The sequence below is a fragment of the Schistocerca nitens genome, chromosome 11 (assembly GCF_023898315.1).
Source record: "Schistocerca nitens isolate TAMUIC-IGC-003100 chromosome 11, iqSchNite1.1, whole genome shotgun sequence".
Taxonomy (NCBI): Eukaryota; Metazoa; Arthropoda; class Insecta; order Orthoptera; family Acrididae; genus Schistocerca; species Schistocerca nitens.
The window spans coordinates 201,933,234-201,955,064 of NC_064624.1; the positions used below are offsets into that span (position 1 = coordinate 201,933,234).

A 21,831-nucleotide genomic window follows, 5' to 3' on the forward strand; every position below is an offset into this window, starting at 1 on the left:
ACATTCCAAAATAATACACCTACATATAGCATCTACTCAAATCACCTCATACCGATTACTTATCATTCTTATGACACCTATTTTTGACTCAAATTATTTCATTGCAGCAAAACCAATTGTACTTCGATGCGATCATGGCAATGGCTTGATGTCAATACTGCAACAAACAAATGTACTAACCATAGTAATAATATGTTCCACAGGAGTATAATGGTCATTATATTTTTATACAGTTCACATTACCCTTAAAAAAGAAAAATGGTCCTTATACAGTTCATAGTACTCTTAAAAAGTCCCCATAATTGTGCAGTCGAGTTATTAAAAGGAGGAATAAATCAAAGGACGTGTTTACACAAATTACAAAAATCCCAGATGCATGATTTCATCGAGTAATTTTAGCAGCTCCAGTCAGGTAATACGTTCATAATGTGTGAAACAGAAGGGCGTGTTTAGGCAAATTAAAAAATTCCCAATTGCAGGATTTCATCGATTAGTTTTGGAAGTTTCAATTAGGTTATACGTGCACACTGAGTGAAACATCACTAAGAATAATGTCAGATTCTTTTGTGGTTAAGTTGATGCTGAGAGGGCAAACGGCTTCTGCGATCTGTAACGCAAGGGAGAGACTTAGTCTGTAGAACTGCATGGCCCATACTAAAATAATAAAAAAAATAGCAATTACCCCTTATATATTATCGAACAAAGCAACAGCAATTAAAATATGCATACTTTTAAAACAAAATGAATGTAAAACTATTCCAAGTATCGTTCTCATTAGCAAATATGAATTACAGTATACGCATTTCCAGGCAGGCGTCATTATATATCTGCAGAACATCTCCAGCACCTACGTGAACTCTGGCAGAATCTTTGTTTTCGGCCATAATTGCCCCAAAACCAGACACTATTCGGGTATCCAGCCAACGGATTCAGATCAGAATGGTTAATGCATATCCTTGAAACGCAAGACGGGCCTATAACATTCATCTCTGATGTTTATAACTTACCAACTTCTTGCGATCGGCTGTGCAGAGGTTTTTAATCCGTGCCACCACCACCAGGGATGCAGAGCTCGTAGGTACCAACACTAACACACTTGATTATCACAAATCATTGCGTTGCTCGTTTCAAAAATCACACACAAATTCCGATTTCAGTCCAAGAAGTGTTCACAGATAGCGCATAAACGAATAACACACGCGCACTATGAATGAATAGGATTTTGATGGCTTTTCTCCCTTTACTCTAGAAATCCAAAGCTTTCACTACCTTACGCTCAGGCGAGAAACGGGAACTGGCCAGCAGAGCTCGCGATATGTCGGTGCTCACTTGTCGCTGCATACTGCCAACAACGAAATATTTAAAACTGTTTTAAATTTTATATTTCCGGCGCACAGTGAGACAGCGAAGTCTTTTTAAGAAAAGACATACAAAACATTTTGTTACCAAGTTGATCTGATTCTGTTTCGACCGAAATATCATATGGAAAATGTCACCGGAATTAGAGTTGATGTTGTCAGCTATGGCTTCCCGGCGTGCAGTGTAAGATTTTCTACAGAAAACAATTCCATAGGCTGAGGTTTGACAACACATCAGATTAATGTAACGGTAGTTAAGAAGCTTGTTGTTACTGTAAAGAGTGTTATAGAAACACGTACAAATAGGTTAATAATCGCCGGAGAAACTGACTTCAAAGAACGCTTCTCTCGTAAGTAAGATGTTACTGCATGCTATCCGATGTAAGCGTTCAAACCAGTGCACGTTCCTTTGATGTGTATCGGTTGTGATAAGGACAAGTGAAAGGTGCAGAAGTGCCATTAATACTATTGCCCAATAATATAATGTAATACTTTCGTTTTCCTCGTAGCGTCTGGTGGTCTATGGCAATTAAAGCATTGCTATACATATTATGACAGTTCGCCACGTAACGCCAACAAAATAGTACTTACGTAGGCAATTTGTATCACGTATTTAATCTGACCCTTTCATCTGCGTTATCGTGTTGCAAGAAATGTGATATAGAGATATTTTAATGTTCTTAAATGTAGTTGTGTAGTGTTTGAGGATGACGACCGAAGTTTGGTGCTGGCATTACTTCAGGTGAGTTCTCCAGGAGGTGAACTTCCTATTACCCTGCCGGCAGCACTGAAGGTCGGTAACAAGTTGACGTTTCGAAATCCTGCAAGAAGTGAAAGTGCAGCAGCTCTTTGCTGCTGTGTAATTACTTCGTTGCAGAACACCTGACGAAATAGCGGTGCGGTGTTAAGAGTGCAGCGCTGTCAACACTATACTTCATCAATAGCGCATCTTTCACGAAGAGTCAGATACATTATTGACGATTCTTTTGTGAAATTGAATTTATACGCGTATGTAATATTTTGTATCCTTTTCCAAAAAACAGTAAATGTCATCTACATCTCGTGTTTGATATAATATGTATTATTAATTTTGCGAACAGATTAATGCCATGGAGTAGTAGCAGACGTAAAGCAGATATGATTTCAGTTTGTTTGAAGTTAATTTTATTCTCTGTTAGAGTCTTCTTTCCGCTCTGGATGTGGGGGCAACGATTTTTGTGGTAGAATACCTCACTGCTCTCTGTGACAAACTAAGGCTGAGTGATGGATAGTCTAAATAATTTCTCTGTTTAGTATTAGACCTATATTTATGCAAATTACCCTTTTTTTCAAATTACAGTTGATTGATGATGACAGACATGATAATTAAGTAAATGTACTGTGTTCCTATTGTATGTATCACCAAGTGTTAGGAGTGGTCTACAAGATGTTGGGGCTGCACACAATTCATTCTCCTTACGCATTCCATGCTCCTGTGCAAAAAACACTTACACCCTCAGTGAAGAGTCTTCCCAGATTGACACTAAACCACATTACTGAGTGAAAATAGAAAAAGTAAGCCATTTTTTTGACATTTTCCTTTCCAAATCAAGCTTTATGTTTGATGCAGTAGTTACAGAACTTAGATATCTGAGAAGGTCTATAATATGTCTTCCAGTTAAGGTTCTTCCCAGTATAAATCCGTACGTATTTACAATGGTCTGTCATTTTTTAATTTACCCACGTGCACTATTTCCAATAGTGTTGCCAGGCCAAGAGCAGAATTGCATATATTGTGTTTTATCTATGAATACTGTATCACCTATGATAATTCGGTTAAGAGTTGACAAAGCTAACAAATATGATTGCAAGATGGAACTTGTGGTAACACATTGATCTGTAGTGTAGCTTGATGTCTACATTCATGCCATATTTAAGACACTTTTTGTTGTAAAAACTGGCACTGCGAGGTAAATTCAGAAGATGTATATTAAATAGTGGACATGTCCTTGAATATATTCTCATGCAAAATGTCTACATGTGTTGTCATATGAAAAAAAGTAATTTGGTTCCACATGAACTTTCACTAAAGTTAAATATCTTGTCACCTTTTGGGTTGAAGGAAAAATCATACGCTGACTGACTATTATAATATAGAATGTTTTCTTGGATTTAACATTGAGTATGTATCAAGGAGAAATAGTAGGAGCCTGATTTTAGTGATACTGATGTTGCACCATCGGAACCAAAGATAATAAACAGGTGAAAGTATACAATTTTTTTCCTGTAGTAATGTATTTTTGAATGAAACTGTTTGAAAATGAGGAGCAGATTTTTGATTCACCTATTTTTCAAGTGATAGATGTAGGCACTGTTTTAAGGTATTTTTCCCCCCAATCAGTTCACACTGGTGTTACGAAAGCATACACACACAAACCATAGATACAATATATTTATTTTATGTAGTAAGTGCTTTCTTCTAAGTGATAAGTTACTTATAAATATTATGCTACTAATCAGTGATAATGTGTGAAATGAGTTAACCTAATCTTTCCAGTTTTTTCATTACTGTAGTTATAGCAGAAGCTGTTCATCCTCAGGTTGGAAAACAGCCCTCAAAAATTTGGCACGTTAATCTGTTAATTCGAAATAAATTTGCTGCTGTGAATATCTCAGCATCATCTGTGCGGCACAGATGTACTACTGTGCTTGCATGCCGGACTGACCCGAACTTCCATCTCTCCCACTGTCTGTATCCCGTACGTATGATATTGTGCCCTCCTTGGCATATAATATTTGCTTGCACATCTGAAAGAATTTCCTGATTTCTGGACAAATGTAGGGGACTGTGCTATGGGATGTAGACAGTGTGACATGTGGAAGTTTGGGTTGGTCTGTGAGGCGTGCATAGGTAGGCAAAGAGGTTAAGGCTACCACTTGTGATAAGTGGGAAATCTGGGTTCGAGTCCTAGTCTGGGACAGAGTTTAAGGTGTCACTAATAGGTGGTGTATCTGTACCTAACATAGGTTATGCCATGATATTTGCAGTTACCAGATTTATTTCAAATTAATGTCGGATGGCTCTCAGTCGTCATTAATGTCTGTTCATCCAGACAGCCAGCTGAACATTAATCTTAATTCATTGAGTCTTGAAGCATTACTGTGCATATCGAGTCTGTTTCCTTGCAGGATGTTAACTTTCACATAGTGAAATGAGATGAAATGATTGTATGGCATTTATTGGCTGGGATATCCCCTTCGGGGTTCGGCCACCGTATTGCAAGTTTTTTTAGTTGACGCCACTTCGGTGACTTGCGTGTCAGTGATGAAAACGATGATGGACACACGGCACCCAGTCCCCTGCCAGGAATCGAACCCGGCCCCCCTTGCATGGTAGGCTGTAACGCTGTCCCTGTGCTACGGAGGCGGACTAACTTTCACATAATGTAGTATCGTGCTTAAAGTTTTGAAAAAAATATTGAGGCTGAAGTTACAGGTACTTTGGTCATTTGAGAAATTTATTTTGTTGGTAATGAATTTACAAATAGACATCTACATCTTTACTCTGCAGACTTTTGTATAATTCTCAGTAGAGGATGCTTCTTCTCATACATCTTATAAGGTCTACTCCTCGTTCCACTCACGTATGTGTAATTAACCTCATCATGTCTTCAGTCCCTGTACTAGTGAGACACGAGGGAGGGAGGGCCATATTATGAGTAGCAGTCAGATAAAAACCGAACACCCACGACAGTGGCACCATGGAATAGTTCTGTGAAAAAGTAATCACCACACGTGTTAAGACATTTATCCCACCGGGAGATGAGACAATCAATTCCTGTTTTGTAGAACACGGTTGGCTGCCAATGTATCCACAACTGCACCCGCTCTTGCACTTCCTCATCTGACTGAAACCGATGTCCATATATGTCTTTCTCTGTGTCACCAAAGGAGTGCAAATCACGTGGTTAAAGATACGAGCTGTACAGAGGATGTTACGGTGTTTCCCGACAAAATAACTGAAGCGTAGTGTTCGTCCAGTCGGCAGTGTGAGACCGGGTGCTCTCGCACAACAGTGCAATTACCTCAGAAAGCTTGAGGGCAGACGGCAAAGCCGATAGTGGAAATATACTGCATCTCCCCTGCCAGTGAAATCCAGAGCTGTTCACGTGTACTCCGGTAAGGTCACGATGACTTCCTTCGACTTGCGGGGGGCCCTCTCACTTGGCGAGTTTCACAGTCAGTTTACAGCACTGTAAAGACAACTTGCAGAAAATGCGATGCCTGTGGAGTCGAAATGCCCAGGAATGCTGTCGGGTGGAATCGTCCTGTTACACGAAATTGCCCACCCCCACACTGCCGAAGACAGTATGTCGGCGATTTGGTTGGGAAACACTGCAGCACTCCCTGTACATTGTGGATCTTTTGCCATGTGATTTTCACACCGTTGGCAACCTGAAGACATATGTGTGGACGTCGGTCTAAGTCGGATGTGAATGTGCAGGAGTGGGTGCAATTGTGGATCTGTCGGCGGCCGACGGTGTTCTGCAGAACGAGAATTGATTGTCGCGTCTCCCCGTGGGATAAATATTGTAACGTGTGTGGTGATTACCATTGAACGGATCCATTCCTTGGTCCAGCTGTGACAGTGTTTGATTTTCATTTGACTGCCCTTTCGCATATCCCCAGATTTCTGACTTAATACTGGTTCTTCAGTAATTGTGAGTAGGCTTTTGTGGGATATTTAAAATCTGTCTTCAGAAGCCTGCCAGTTAAAGTTTTATCGGCATTTCGCTGACGCAGTCCTATGGGTCAAACAAACCTGTGATCATTCTTGTTGCCCTTTTCTGGATATGTTCAGTATACCATGTTAGTTCTGTTTTGGTATAGGTCCCACACACTTGAGCAGTAATCTAGGATGGGTCGAATAAGTGTTTAATTAGCTCTCTCTTTTATGCACTGAGTACATTTTCCCAGTATCTTGCCAATGGTATTACAGCGTATTTCCTTACAAGACACTGGACAACTACCTTGGTTGTGAGAAAAAGCATGGCATATTGATGTGAGTTACTGTTGCATCATCCTAAATCAGGCAGAGACCTTGTAAGATGTTAATCTGTCAATTCTAAATTGCTTATAACATGATATTACTGATTGTTAAGCTATACCTGTGTACAACTGAATAAATGCAATTCGTGTTTTACCATACACATTTCACATCAGTTTATTGGAGTATTTTAAGTGGTGTGGAGCAATCACTTTCATCTTACATATCCTACCATAGTTCTCTTAAGCTGCAAACAGTTCTTGGGCCAGGTACTATGTTGCTAACTTATTTATTTATCCATCTTCCAACATTGAACAAATAATTGATGTCATCGTGCTTTGAACAAAGTGCAGAGCAAATCTGCATGATAAGGTGTGTATATTATGAATATATTGATATAAATATATCCAACATAAGTAATGACCATGAAATGTAAATGTATAGTACAGTATCAGACCATAAAAACAAAGAAAACACATTAATAGTGTTAACTATTGGTAGTGTGTAAAATAATTTTATCCTTACACAGGGTGTTTCACAAATCCTGCTACAATCTTCTAGGGTTTGTAGAAGGGCTTAAAGTTTTGATAAGGAACCCACACCCAGAAATGTACTGTTTCAATGTAAATTAAGTTGAAGAATGGATCACTTTCAAATCTCCTGCACAAATCATATTGGAGAAACCTCCTTAGTATACAGTCACTGTAAAGGAACTTCTAAATAGACAGAAATTACTGCATAATAAGTGTATGACAAAGTGTATGACTATAGATAGATGCTTAATGAAACACACATGGCTGTCAAAGAGCAATGTGTGATGCCTTCAATGACTACCGTAGCAGAATATTTTCCAATCATCTTTCACAAAATCCAAAGAAATTCTGGTCATATGTAAAGGCTGTAGTGGCACCAAAGTTAGTTTGCACTCTCTAGCAAATGAGACAGTAACTGAACTTGAGGTTAGCAAACCAAAAGCTGAAAAGCTTAACTCTGTTTTCAAATATTCCTTTACAAAAGAAAACCCAAGAGAACTGTTCATCCTCATGCCACTGAAAAAATGATTGAAATAAATATCAGTGTCAGTGGTGTTGAGAAACAGCTGAAATCATTAAAATCGAACAAATCTCTAGCATCCGATAGAATCCCAGTCAGATTCTATACTGAATTTGTGGCTGAGTTAGCCCCCCTTCTAACTATATCTATTGTAGATCTCTCTGGAAAAAAGCACTTGTCACAGCCGTCTACAAGAAGGGTAGCAGAAGTGATCCACAAAAGTGCTACCCAATATCCTTGACATAGATTGGTTGCAGAATCTTGGAACACATTCTGAGCTTAAACATTATGAGGTATCTTGAACAGAATGACCTCCTCAGTGCCAACCAACATGGAGTCAGAAAACATCTATCATGTGGAACTTGTCTGTCATGACGTACTGAAAGCTTTGCCTCAAGGCAACCAGATAGATGCAGTATTTCTTGAATTCGAAAAGCATTTGACCCATTACCGCACCTACCCTTATTGTCAAAAGTACAATCATATGGGGTATCGAGTGAAATTTGTGACTGTATTGAGGACTTTCTGGTAGGGAGGACACAGCGTGTTATCTTGGGTGAAGAGTCATTGTCAGATGTAGAAGTAACTTCGGGTGTGTTTCCAGGTATGTGTGTTGAGATCCTTGCTGTTCATGTTGTATATTGATGATCTTGGAGACACTATCAATAGTAGCATCAGGCTTTTTGCACGTGATGCAGTTATCTATAATGAACTACTATCTGAAAGAAGCTGCAGAAGTATTCAGTCAGGTCTTGATAAGATTGGTGGAAAGATTGGAAACTTGCATTAAATGTTCAGAGGTGTAAAATTGTGCATTTCACAAAATGAAAATAGTTAGTATCGTATGTCTGTAATTTCAACGAGTCACTGTTGGAATTGAGCAAGTCGTACAAATAACCTATCGAAATCCCTTGAACAAATAAATTCTACCCTGTAGTTTAAAGAAAGCACGGGTTACACTCTTCTACAAAAATGGTAGTAGAAGTGATCAGCAGAATTACCGCCCAATAGCCTGGACATCGATTTGTTGTAGAATCTTATGACATATTCGGAGCTCAAACATAATGACGTAACATGAACAGGATGACCTCCTCAATGCCAGTGAACACGGATTTCAAAAACATCAATCATATGAAACCAAACTTGCACTTTTCGCATGTGACATACTAAAATCTTTGGAGCGAGGCAATCACCTAAATGCAGTATTTCTTGATTTCTGAAAAGCACTTGACTCAGTACCTAAGTTATTGTCAAAAGTACGATCATATGGGGCATCGAGTGAAATTAGTGACTGGATTAGGACTTTTTGGTAAGGAAGACACAGCATGTTATCTTGGGTGAAGTCATTGTCAGATGTAGAAGTAACTTTGGGTGTGCTCCAGGGAAGTGGTTGGCTGTTCATGTTGGATGTTAATGACCTTGCAAACCCTGACCTGCAGTTCTGGGTGACTTTCCAGAAATCACCCCTTTTCATAGACCTCTCCAGTCCTTTTCCTTCACCCCTCTTCCTTCCCCTTCAGCTCTTCTGCTTGAAGGAGCCACTGGCTCTGAAAGCTTGCCTAGTTATAACCTTTTATGTGTATGTTCTGCTGCTGCTTGGTGAGTAGATTTCTTATGCATCCAATTAGATTTTTTAGACCGTGTGAACAGTAACATCGGGCTTTTTTCAGTTGGTGCAGTTATCATAATGAAGTACTATCTAAAAGAAGCTGCATAAATATTCAGTCACATCTCTATAAGATTTCAAAGTGATGCAGAGAGTGACAACTTGCTTTAATTGTTAAGAAATCTAAAATTGTGTACTACAAACAACAAAAAAAGTAGTATCCTATACCTATAATATCAATGAGTCACTTTTGGAATTGGCCAACTCATACAAATACCTGGGTGTAATACTTTGTAGGGATATGAAATGGAGTGCACATGTAGGTTCAGTATTTGGTAAAGCAGGTGGTAGGCTTGGGTTTACTGGTAGAATACCGGGGAAGTGCAATCAGTCTACAAATGAAATTGCTTACAAATCACTCTTGTGACCGTTTCTAGAATCTTGTTCAAGTGTGTGCGACCTTTACCAAATGGGTCAAATGGGGGATTTTGAAAGTATACAGAGAAGGACAGCACAAATGGTCACAGGTGTGTTTAATCTGTGGGAGAGTGTCACAGAGATACTGAAAGAACTGAACTGGAAGAATCTTGAAGATAGACGTAAAGTGTATTAACAAAGCTTCAAGAACTGGCTTTAAATGATGACTCCAGAAATAGTCACACAATGGAAAATCCAGGAGGGAATGTAACAATACCAGAGAAAGTTGCTACTCCACTATATAGTGGAGATGCTGAGTCGCGATAGCCACAACAAAAAGTTTCACAAAATTAAAGCTTTCGGCCATTAAGGCCTTTGTCAGCAGTAGACACACACACACACACACACACACACACACACACACACACACACACACACACACACACACACACACAGAAACGCAACTTGTACACACATCTGCAGTCTCAGAGAGCTGAAACCGCACTGCGAACAGCAGCACTAGTGCATGATGGGAGTGGTGACTGGGTGGGGGTAAGGAGGAGGCTGGGGCAGGGAGGGGGAGGGATAGTATGGTGGGGGTGGCAGACAGTGAAGTGTTGCAGTTTAGACGGAGGGCAGGAGAGAAGCTGCGGAGGGAGGAGGGGGTAAGTAGCGGATAGGAGAGAAGTAAAAATAAAAGGAATTAAAAGACTGGGTGTGGCGGTGAAATGACGGCTGTGTAGTGCTGGAATGGGAACAGGGAGGGGGCTGGACGGGTGAGGACAGTGACTAGCGAAGGTCGGGGCCAGGAGGGTTACGGGAACGTAGGATGTATTGCAGGGAAAGTTCCCACCTGCGCAATTCAGAAAAGCTGGTGTCGGTGGGAAGGATCCGTATGGCACAGGCTGTGAAGCAGTAATTAAGATGAGGGGTATCATGTTTGACAGCATGTTCAGCAATAGGGTGGTCCGCTTGTTTTTTGGCCACAGTTTGTTGGTTGTCATGCCTACATAGAATGCAATACAGTGGTTGCAGCTTAACTTGTAAATCACATGACTGGTTTCGTAGGTAGCCCTGCCTTTGATGGGATAGGTGATGTTAGTGACCGGACTGGAGTAGGTGGTGGTAGGAGGGTGTATGGGACAGGTCTTCAATCTAGGTCTATTACAGAGGTATGAGCCACGAGGTAAGGGATTGGGAGCAGGGGTCGTGTAAGGACGGACGAGTATATTGTGTAGGTTCGGTGGACGGCAGAATACCACGGTAGGAGGGGTGGGAAGGATAGTGGGTAGGACATTTCTCATTTCAGGGCAGGACAAGAGGTAATCAAAACCATGGCGGAGAATGTAATTCAGTTGCTCCAGTCCCGGACGGTACCGATTTACGAGGGGAATGCTCCTCTGTGGCCGGACTGTGGGACTTTGGGAGGTGGTGGGAGACTGGGAAGATAAGGCACGGGAGATTTGTTTTTGTACAAGGATGGGAGGATTATTACGGTCAGTGAGATGCTCGGTATATTTAGAGAGGGACTGCTCGTCACCAGATGCAATGACCACAGGTAGCTAGGTTTGTACGGAAGGGACTTCTCGGTATGGAACGGGTGGCAGCTGTCAAAGTAGAGATATTGCCGGTGGTTAGTAGGTTTGATATGGGCGGAGGTACTGACGTAGCCATCTCTGAGGTGGAGGTCAACATCTAGGAAGGTGGCTTGTTGGGTTAAGTAGGACCGTAGGACCAGGTGAAGTAAATGGGGGAGATGTTGTCAAGGTTCTGGAGGAATGTGAATAAGGTGTCCTCGCCTTCAATCCAGATAGCAAAGATGTCATCAGTGAATCACAACCAGGTGAGGGGTTTAGGATTCTGGGTTTTTAGGAAGGATTCCTCTAGATGGCCCATGAAAAGGTTAGCATGGGATGGTGCCACAAATAGATTAGAATCCCCTTCATATAGCTCGTATAGGGATTGTGAGGATAGAGGCATTCAGACAATCATTCCTCCTGTGTTCTATACATGAATAGAACAGGAAGAAACCTAATAAATGGAACAGTGGTGCGAACCCTTTGCCACACACCTCATGGTGGTTTGCAGAATGTAGATTTAGGTGTAGATATAGATATAATGAAGCATCCTGCATCACGTCAGTCCGTCACGTACGATTTTAATTCGACTACAACAGCAGCTCGGAGAGACTGGTACGTTCACTACTAGGATGTTGGACCGATGCACACGAGGATTTGTGACCGTGTGTTGTGTGGAAGCGTGGATCGCTGATACACATTGTACAATAACCAGCAGGGTTGCTGCTTTGAGCAACTCGTGTAGAGCACTCGACTCAGAGCACATTGTCTCTGCTATTTTCCAATAACAAAATACCAACAGCCGTTATTTTGGTTTTATTTGTTAGGCAACCAGTTAGGCAACCAATTTTGGCATTACATTATGCCATCTTCAGGTCTGCATATATCAAGTAACCCTCCTATTAGAAACCAGGCCTGAAGATGGTGTAATGCTGAAACTGGTTGCCTAACAAATAAAACCGAAATAAAGGGTATCGGTATTTTATTATTGGAAATCGACCAGCCGAAGTCCCGCACTCCGGACATAGGATGGAACTTACATTTACTGCTATTTTCATACTGTCTTAAGTTGGAGGTCTTAAAGTGATCTGATTTTACTACCAAATCAATCATTTCTGAACATATTCTCATTATGTTTATAAGTACCCTCTACAACTCATAGAAGTCTGTAATAGGAATTGTGAAATAATTTGCATAACTAATAATTTTTGAAATCACAACTGGAACAATAGCGATCTTTTACTGTAATTTTAAAAAAAACGAGCAGTGTAGATAGCAAATGGTGTTTATTTTTCTGGTAACAGATTTCAGTCATAAGAAGACAATATTCAGACCAATATATAACTCCATTGTTGATGTGTGGAGCTGGTGCTTAGATTGGTTGTGCATGCTAAGAGGCACCTGTCGTCAGCTACTCTCTCCCCGGGGGTGGGGAGAAGACGGAAACCCATTACTAGAAAAATAAACACTGTTTGCAATCTAAATTATTTGTTTTAGTTAAGACTGCATAACTGTTCTGTCTCTTCTTTTAAGTTTTGTAAATGGGATGTCAGTCGTGATTGTCACGGTTGTGTATAGATTGTCGCTGTTTGTCCACATAATATGTTTCCTCTGTATGCACCAAACGACTAAGTGTATCAATGGATGTAAGAGTCAGCAGTTCTAGTGTTTTAAAAAATATGATCTGCTCAATTCATGTTTCGTCACTCTAAACGTTGCTGCTGTGCATCGCCCCACCTTTTGAAGTGTGCACGACTGTAAGTTTGATTAACGAGTAAGTGCCAGATTTGTATAGAGGTAAAAGTGAAGAGATCCAGTTGAGGTACGGTCATTGCCATTACTGCACAGACGGTAAAACTAAATAACTGGTTATATACAAATAGACTAACTGAACTTTGATAAAACACAATACAGCCGACTCTGTACTGCAAAATGTCTAACCACACTACTGAAAATAATGCACAAATGCAAATAATTAAATGAAACAGAATATTCTGAACACTTAATATGTTTGTATTGATAAGACTCTGAATTTGAATTCTCATGGTACTGAAACTTCCTGGCAGATTAAAACTGTGTGCCCGACCGAGACTCGAACTCGGGACCTTTGCCTTTCGCGGGCAAAAGCTCTACCATCTGAGCTACCGAAGCACGACTCACGCCCGGTACTCACAGCTTTACTTCTGCCAATATCTCGTCTCCTACCTTCCAAACTTTACAGAATCTCTCCTGTGAACCTAGCAGAACTAGCACTCTTGAAAGAAAGGATTCTGGGGAGACATGGCTTAGCCACAGCCTGGGGGATGTTTCCAGAATGAGATTTTCACTCTGCAGCGGAGTCTGCACTGATATGAAACTTCCTGGCAGATTAAAACTGTGTGCCATTTGTTGCTATAGGTACACTTTTCAGAATGAGATTTTCACTCTGCAGCGGAGTGTGCGCTGATATGAAACTTCCTGGCAGATTAAAACTGTGTGCCCGACCGAGGCTCGAACTCGGGACCTTTGCCTTTCGCGGGCAAGTGCTCTACCATCTGAGCTACCGAAGCACGACTCACGCCCCGTCCTCACAGATTTACTTCTGCCAGTACCTCGTCTCTGGAAACATCCCCCAGGCTGTGGCTAAGCCATGTCTCCGCAGTATCCTTTCTTTCAGGAGTGCTAGTTCTGCAAGGTTCGCAGAAGAGCTTCTGTAAAGTTTGGAAGGTAGGAGACGAGATACTGGCAGAAGTAAAGCTGTGAGGACCGGACATGAGTCGTGCTTCGGTAGCTCAGATGGTAGAGCACTTGACCGTGAAAGGCAAAGGTCCCGAGTTCGAGTCTCGGTCGGGCACACAGTTTTAATCTGCCAGGAAGTTTCATATCAGCGCACACTCCGCTGCAGAGTGGAAGTCTCATTCTGGACTCATTGTACTGATCTTATTAAAGATCTAAGCTCTGCAACTTGTGCATTACGGATATTATTTAGATATAAATTTTGAGGTGAGTATGTCAAAAGGTTGACTTAGTTTACATATTTTCATTCACTAATGTCTCACAGTATCCGAATCCGGGATAAATCGTCACTGAGGAAAAACTTCCTCGTGGGTCAGAAGCTTGAAATCAGGATAATGTGTGCTGTCCACTGTAGAACGTCTCATAGTCAGCTCATTTAACGACGGGGCGTACTGGCAACAGTGTCACAGGATATCTACTTCATTATTGAGTTTGTTGTCAACAGTCAGTTACGTTCTTAACATTCATAAACATAATCACTCGTGATACGGTATAGAAAAGTGAGGTATTCAGCCAGAAAAAAACATGCAGAAGACAGGCCCACGTAACCTATACGGTCTAGGATTTTGCGACTTTATTGTCGGTGCAGAGCGAGGCTTCCCAGCCGACGTGCTCCACGAGTAGACATCGAGCACACTGCTGGGAGCAGTGAGTAGTGTGTGTCCAGAGCCCAGGGAAGGGGTGGGGCAGCCGTGTGGAGACACTGTAATTCTCAGGCTAATTAATTTTGTGTCACTGTTACAAACTAAACTAAACTAAAAACACAAAGTAGGTACATATTTCTCATATTTCTTAATCAGACATCAGAGATGTACTGAGTTTTAGTCAACTTTCTCACTTCTGATTTTCTCGGTCTTTCTGCCTGTCAAGAGATTGTTGGTCTGCATCTTAGGTGCAATATGCAGTTTAGGCTCCTGTGTCAGAGTTTCTTAAATGTGTGTTATCTTCAAAACAGTTGTTCACAGGTGTAGGGTAAATGCAGCATTGGTATCGAGCCTGCAGCTGTCTCGTGTACTCGGAAAAATATTGATGCTGAAGGAAATACCTGTAGAAATCTCTCTCTATTGATTCTGTCATGATATGCCCCATCTCATTACATGCAGTTACTTCAGGCTGCAGATGAATGTGAATGTCATCAGTGTTTGCTGAATATGGAGAATAAAGTGGATAAAAGTCACTGTGTAGTGCTGTCACATTGTTAAATTGAAACTGTAAATTTCTGTAAACTAGGTGGATAGCATTTGAAATCTGTTAGTAACAGAGACCTTCTGTGGTGACAATTTTGGAACACGAACTGGATTTCCTTTATCAATCTCATTCTTCCTGAACTGATTTTTCATTTCGAATGCTCGTATGCAGCAGACAGATTCCGTTTTCAACAGATCGTAACCCGGAGGGTTGCTCAACTTTAACAAAGATACTGTAACTTAGCAAATGAGAAAGACACAATAAAAAACACACAAACACACACACACAAATTTCAAGCTTTCGCATTAATTTGAACCCGACAATTATGTTATCAGTGCTCTCGAACTTATTACTGTACGAACTACACCCATTACACTTTCCAAAGTGACACTCTCTGCTCATACATTCTCCTGCTGAGTCGTGCAGAGAACACCTAGGGTTTCACTGGGTACTGGAAGCTTTTTTCATTTTCTGATTCATTTGCGTTAAGTCTTCATTTATTTACAATGGGACTGGCCCTCTGACAGAAACAAATAAATTCCACGATAAACCTGTATTTTCTGCAGTCTTCTTTAACACTGCTAAGAGTGTCCTTCACTGCTGTCGATAAATGGCAGTTCATCTCGATCTCGGGTTCACTGTGTACTTATCTGATTATTATCGCCGGCTGTGCCGTGACGAATTCTTCACAAAAATGTACGACCGGTCTGTGAGTGTCATCAGCTGTATCACGTACACAGTGCACAATTGCCGTGTTTGATGCCGGTGCCTTGCAAAACCGAAGACTCCTCCCACTGCAGATCGAGATCTGGAAGACATTGCCAGTGTTACACAACACTAACTAGCCACTGCTGCTCAGATGGCCTTCCCCCACTCCACAGGTGGTGCTCCTCCCGTGTCACCTCGACAGCGGTGAGTGCACGCCTTACCTCCCACTCCCCACCACGTCGCAGCTGCTCCGCTCACAGACGGGATTCTGAGCAGGCGTGAGTGCTCGGGCACAAAATCTGTGAGTGCGAAGTCCCGGTTTAGTGTAATAAAACTGTATCACAAGTATGACAGAAATACATTAGATATTGCAATTTCAAAATTTTTAAATAAATGATATCTTCAACTTTTGTAGTCCTGTCTTCCTCAGTTGCGTGTAATATTACGGTATGTTAAATAAATGTAAATTATCAATATACTGTAACTTTAAAAAATATTTACTACTTCTGATATGGATATAATAGAGGGAAACATTCCACGTGAGAAAAATATATCTAAAAACAAAGATGATGTGAGTTACCAAACGAAAACGCTGGCAGGTCGATAGACACACAAACATACACACAAAATTCAAGCTTTCCCAACCAACGGTTGCTTCATCAGGAAAGAGGGAAGGAGAGGCAAAGATGAAAGGATGTGGTTTTTAAGGGAGAGGGATAAGGAGTCATTCCAATCCTGGGAGCGGAAAGACTTACCTTAGGGGGAAAAAAAGGACGGGTATACTCTCTCTCTCTCTCTCTCTCTCTCTCTCTCTCTGTCTCTCTCTCTCTCTCTCTCTCTCTCTCGCGCGCACTCTCCCACACACACACACACACACACACACACACAGATATATATATAGACACAAGCAGACATTTGTAAAGGCAAAGAGTTTGGGCAGAGATGTCAGTCAAGGTGGAAGTACAGAGGCAAAGATGTTGTTAAATGACAGGTGAGGTATGAGCGGCGGCAACTTGAAATTAGCGGAGGTTGAGGCCTGGTGGGTAACAGGAGGACAGAATATATTGAAGGGCAAGTTCCCATCTCTGGAGTTCGGATAGGTTGGTGTTAGTGGGAAGTATCCAGATAACCCGGACGGTGTAACACTGTGTCGAGATGTGCTGGCTGTGCACCGAGGCATGCTTAGCCACAGGGTGATCCTCATTACCGACAAACACTGTCTGCCTGTGTCCATTCATGCGAATGGACAGTTTGTTGCTGGTCATTCCCACATAGGAAGCTTCACAGTGTAGGCAGGTCAGTTGGTAAATCACGTGGGTGCTTTCGGACGTGGCTCTGCCTTTGATCGTGTACACCTTCTGGGTTACAGGACTGGAGTAGGTGGTGGTGGGAAGGTGCACGGGACAGGTTTTACACCAAGGGCGGTTACAAGGGTAGGAGCCAGAGGGTAGGGAAGGTGGTTTGGGGATTTCATAGGGATGAACTGAGAGGTTACGAAGGTTAGGTGGACGGCGGAAAGACACTCTTGGTGGAGTGGGGAGGATTTCGTGAAGGATGGATCTCATTTCAGAGCAGGACTTGAAGAAGTCGTATCCCTGCTGGAGAGCAACATTCAGAGTCTGATACAGTCCCACAAAGTATCCTGTCACAAGTGGGGCACTTTTGGGGTTCTTCTGTGGGAGGTTCTGGGTTTGAGAGGATGAGGAAGTGGCTCTGGTTATTTGTTTCTGTACCAGGTCGGGAGGGTAGTTGCGGGATGCGAAAGCTGTTTTCAGGTTGTCGGTGTAATCGTTCAGGGATTTGGGATTGGAGCAGATTCATTTGCCACGAAGACCTACGCTGTAGGGAAGGGACCGTTTGATGTGGAATGGGTGGCAGCTGTCATAATGGAGGTACTGTTGCTTGTCGACTGACATCTCTGCCGAAACTCTTTGCCTTTACGAATGTCTGCTTGTGTCTATGTATGTGCCGTTGGATATGGGTGTGTGTGCGAGTGTATACCTGTCCTTTTTTCCCCCTAAGGTAAGTCTTTCTGCTCCCGGGATTGGAATGACTCCTTACCTTCTCCCTTAACACCCACATCCTTTCGTCTTTCCCTCTCCTTCCCTCTTTCCTGATGAAGCAACTGTTGGTTGCGAAAGCTTGAATTTTGTGTGTATGTTTGTGTCTTTATCAACATGCCAGCGCTTCCGTTTGGTAAGTCACATCATCTTTGTTTTCAGATATATTTACTACTTCTAATTTACTGGAGCTAGCTAGTGCCATAAATAGCCCCACAGGTATGACGTTATTCTTTTATGCGATCAGGCCCAACAGACCAATTGTTGCTATAAGTTCCCTTCTCCGTCGTCTTCTGTTGGTTGCTGCCTTCTGTCCACACCTATCGCCAAATGTCACAGTCTTCGTGGAGGCTGTCCGTGCACTTTTCCTCTGTCTTCCTTTCGGTCTCCTGCCTGTGGGAATGAAATCGGGACACTTCTGTTGTCACCTCTTGTCTTGCATCGCTGCTACCTGTCCGGCCCACTGTAGTCTCTTGTATCTGACGAATCCCGGTATATTGGCATCTCGGTACTGTTAGTCTAGCTTGTGGCCGTGTCTGATCCTCCGTTTACTTGTGCTCGCACGTTACACCGCACTGTAGATTTCCCCCGGCCCTTTTCTCTCAAATACGGGAAGCTTACGGCAGTCCTGCTTTCAGCTACTCCACATCTCACTGCCGTACAGTACCACAGGTCGGATCGAGGTTTATTTTGCCCAGTCTTGAACTGTCTCGAGAGACATCCGTATGGAAATGGCTGTGTCGGGCTGTAGAAGGAACGGTTTTCTGCCTGGATTCTGGCTTAGGTCTCTGCTTTGTATGATGAGTTCTCTGTGAAAAGTGCTCCCAGGTATTTAAATCTGCAAACTTATCTCGTAGAACCGGCCTGTCACTCGCGGCGACTGTTCGGTATCTCGACCTCGTCGATGAGTCGTAACGACTACTCTGACTCGGCTTCGTTTGTGAGTAGCTCAAATTTGCTGGCAGCCACCTCCAGTGCCCTGGTCTTCTGTTTTAATTCCTCTCCTGAGCTGCCGATTGAGAAAATATCATCTGCTTAGGCTAGGTATGTGAGGTTCTCCACTTTGAGGTTCTTTTTAAACATTTCGAGTATGATTTTCTCGAGTACAAAATGGAACAGGTTAAAAGGTAAACTATCGTTTTGCACGAGACTTGTCACAATTTCCAAGTCACGGGTTACTCGGTTTTTCCGTCTTCATCCTTCTGCATTTTTCACTCGGGGGAAATCTTTATCAGGTTGATGAGTTTCTGTGGCATCCCGCATTCTCTTAAACGATGGAACAGGTTCTTGCAGTGTAGACAGTCATAAGCGCCTTTGTGAAATCTACAAACAGAATGTGTAGTTCTTTATCGTGTTCTCTCAGTCTTTCAGCAAACTGTCTGAGAAGGAGCTGTCTACCGCCACGGTCGAAAACCTCCCCGATAATTCGCCGACCGATGATTGTACCAAAGGTTCAGTTCTATGTATAAGGACAGGATCTTGTAGGTTACATTAATTTCGATTCCTCGAAAGTTGTCACATTTTGATCTGTCATCCATCTTATGGACTGGATAGATTAGAGCCATTTTCCATTCCGTTAGTAGTTTTTCTTTAATTCAGACGAATTGTATGAGCTGGCGTATTCTGCAAGTTTCTCACCTCCTGCCTGCATCATAGTGACTTGTGTTCCATCTTCACCTGGGCTCTTATTCTTCTTAAGCCTTTTGATTTGCATTTCAATCTCATCCGGTGTGGGTGGGAGGCAGCTGTGGTTAGAGACCAGAAATCAAATCGTACTTCAGGTTCATCACAGTCAAGAATCTGATTAAATACTCCTTACATCTTTTGACAATTTCACTATTGCTAGATAGGATTTTACCATCTGAGTGTTCAACAAACTTCTGTCTCGTCTGGTGCCCTTTAGAAAAATGCTTCACCTTTTGGAACATTTCTCTGGTCTCATTTCCCCTAAAGTCTGCTTCTGCCTCAACGACAATGTCTTTAATGTACCTCCTCTTTGCCCTTCTCGGAGTTGCTCGTGTAGCTCTTTGAACCTCCTCAATTCGTGCTTTATGCTGCACCAGATCTGTCTCCTGCAGCCACTTTCTCCTGGCTTTCCTGTAGGGATTCCAAAGCATTGGCGAATTCCTTTCTGAACCAGATCTTCTTGACAACTGGGTCTCTCTTGACCATTTCCTTTGCTGTGTGTCACTTAGCTCCGGATGTCTCTCCACATTTGTTCAGGGTCTTCACAATCATCTCGTTCACCGAGTGCTGTGGAACAGTTGTTAAGTTGCATCTTTTAGCCTTTCAACATGGTATCTGACAGCCTTCTGTAGATTGTCCCTGATCCTTCCTGCACTCTGTACTTGTAATGAGCCTCGGACCAGAAACAGGTCACCTCTACACTGTGCACCACATGCTGTCTTTATGTCTGATACCCAACTTTTGGCTCTTGTATATGTGGCCATGGGGTCTGTGTGGTTTAGTGTCCTCCCATCTCGAGACACTGAGGTTGTTTTACATGCGTTCTTGCACTGTAAGTTTGTACTGGAGAGGAACAGACTTGTCGATGAGGCAGACCTAATGAACCTTGCACTATTATCGTTGATTTGCTCTGCCTCGGAATACTTTTTCCTTCCCAATTTTAGGATTTTTATCACTGATGAGTACGCTCAAGTGTCCAGCTTGGATGATATCTGCCACTGCTTCGTGCTGAGCATACAACTATTATGCTTTGCATTCACTGTTGAGAGGGATTCGTGGGTTGACAGGTACAAACACAGAAACGTTAGTGGCTAACATGACCTCTTTCACAGGTTTCATAAAAGATTGTATAATTCTCAGCTTCGAGGCTGCGGGAGTATTCCACTGTATTTCTTGTGGAGTAGTTACATCTAGTCTGTATTTATTTGTTCACACTAGTTGCAGCTCCTACCTTGGACAGATGCCTCACGTTCCATGTTCTGATTTGTGTACTGTTTCTTTGCCATTGTCCTTGTCTGGTATTTTAATCAATGTCCTGAGGTTTACTTGTAGCTTTGAAATAGAGTAGTTTTTTTTTTAAGAAAGGGTGCTGGCCTCTGGTGCAAACTGAGGTGTCACTCTCACAACTTACAGGGTAGCTTTTCTCTTCATTAACCCATAAGTTGTAGGGGAGGTTAATTTCTCCAACAGTCAGCTGACAGACCCAGTTTCCCACTAGGGTTGTTTATCCAGGGGACACCTCATGTAGGTTTATGTATGGAGTTGGAGTGGAGAGGCTGTGAAAATCTTGTTCAGCGAATTGTTACATTACCGATGCTGCTGTTCCGCATCGACCCGTCGTGCTTCCTTTTTGTCCAGATCTCCCGCTGGTCTGGAGACAACCCCTGGTCGATTCCAAGGGCCTATGAGCAAATATGTACATATTTTAATTAAAAATTGTTTAAGTTTATCCATAAAAATATTCCATCATGAGGCAACCTGTTACAGAGTTGTCTTGTAGCAGCAAGGTGGGCTGTCATCTGTCGCACTTTTGTTACTTGATATCGTACGATGATCGTATCGGGTTGATGTATTGTAATGATAAATATGCCTGTATGCTGTTTTCTGTATTCTCTTTTACGTACTTAATTATCATATCAACATACGAAGAGTACACAGCAAAAATGGAACTGCAAATATCTGCCGAATCACCGGAGAAAATGTGCCTGGAGACTCTTGGTCGGCTCGGATAGCTGTCTAGTGACAGTTAATAAGTTCAGTCTTTCAGTCTGAACTTCACTAGACAGTTGGCATTTAACCATTTGACGATCACACAGAAATAGCGACTGGCTATTACTGTGGCAACTGTTCATCTGTGTCGTCTGGAACTGCAGCTCGAAGGAACTGCAGAAACTGTGACTCGATCCACAACTGCAGAAATCCAGGCACAGGCTGTGCACGGCTGCTCGGGAAGCCATTATGAGGATAGTTTTAGCTACAGTTACAAATTGTAGCAAGAAATTTCAATTTGCTTGTAGTGCAGAAACTGAAACGTTTCTGTGTCGAGTTTGCTCATAGAGATTAGCTTTTATTGCCGTGATTGTTATTTTAATTCTGT

At 42.2% G+C, this 21,831-nt stretch overlaps 1 protein-coding gene across 1 annotated transcript in view; it reads left to right on the forward strand.

Moving 5' to 3' along the window:
• Positions 1-1,552: 1,552 nt before the first annotated feature.
• The window catches only part of LOC126212783 (Golgi integral membrane protein 4-like), a 131,358-nt gene continuing 111,079 nt past the window's right edge, over positions 1,553-21,831 (forward strand). Inside the window, exon 1 of the mRNA XM_049940187.1 lies at positions 1,553-1,708. The gene's annotated coding sequence lies outside the window, so the exon portion shown is untranslated. The remainder of the gene's footprint in view (positions 1,709-21,831) is intronic.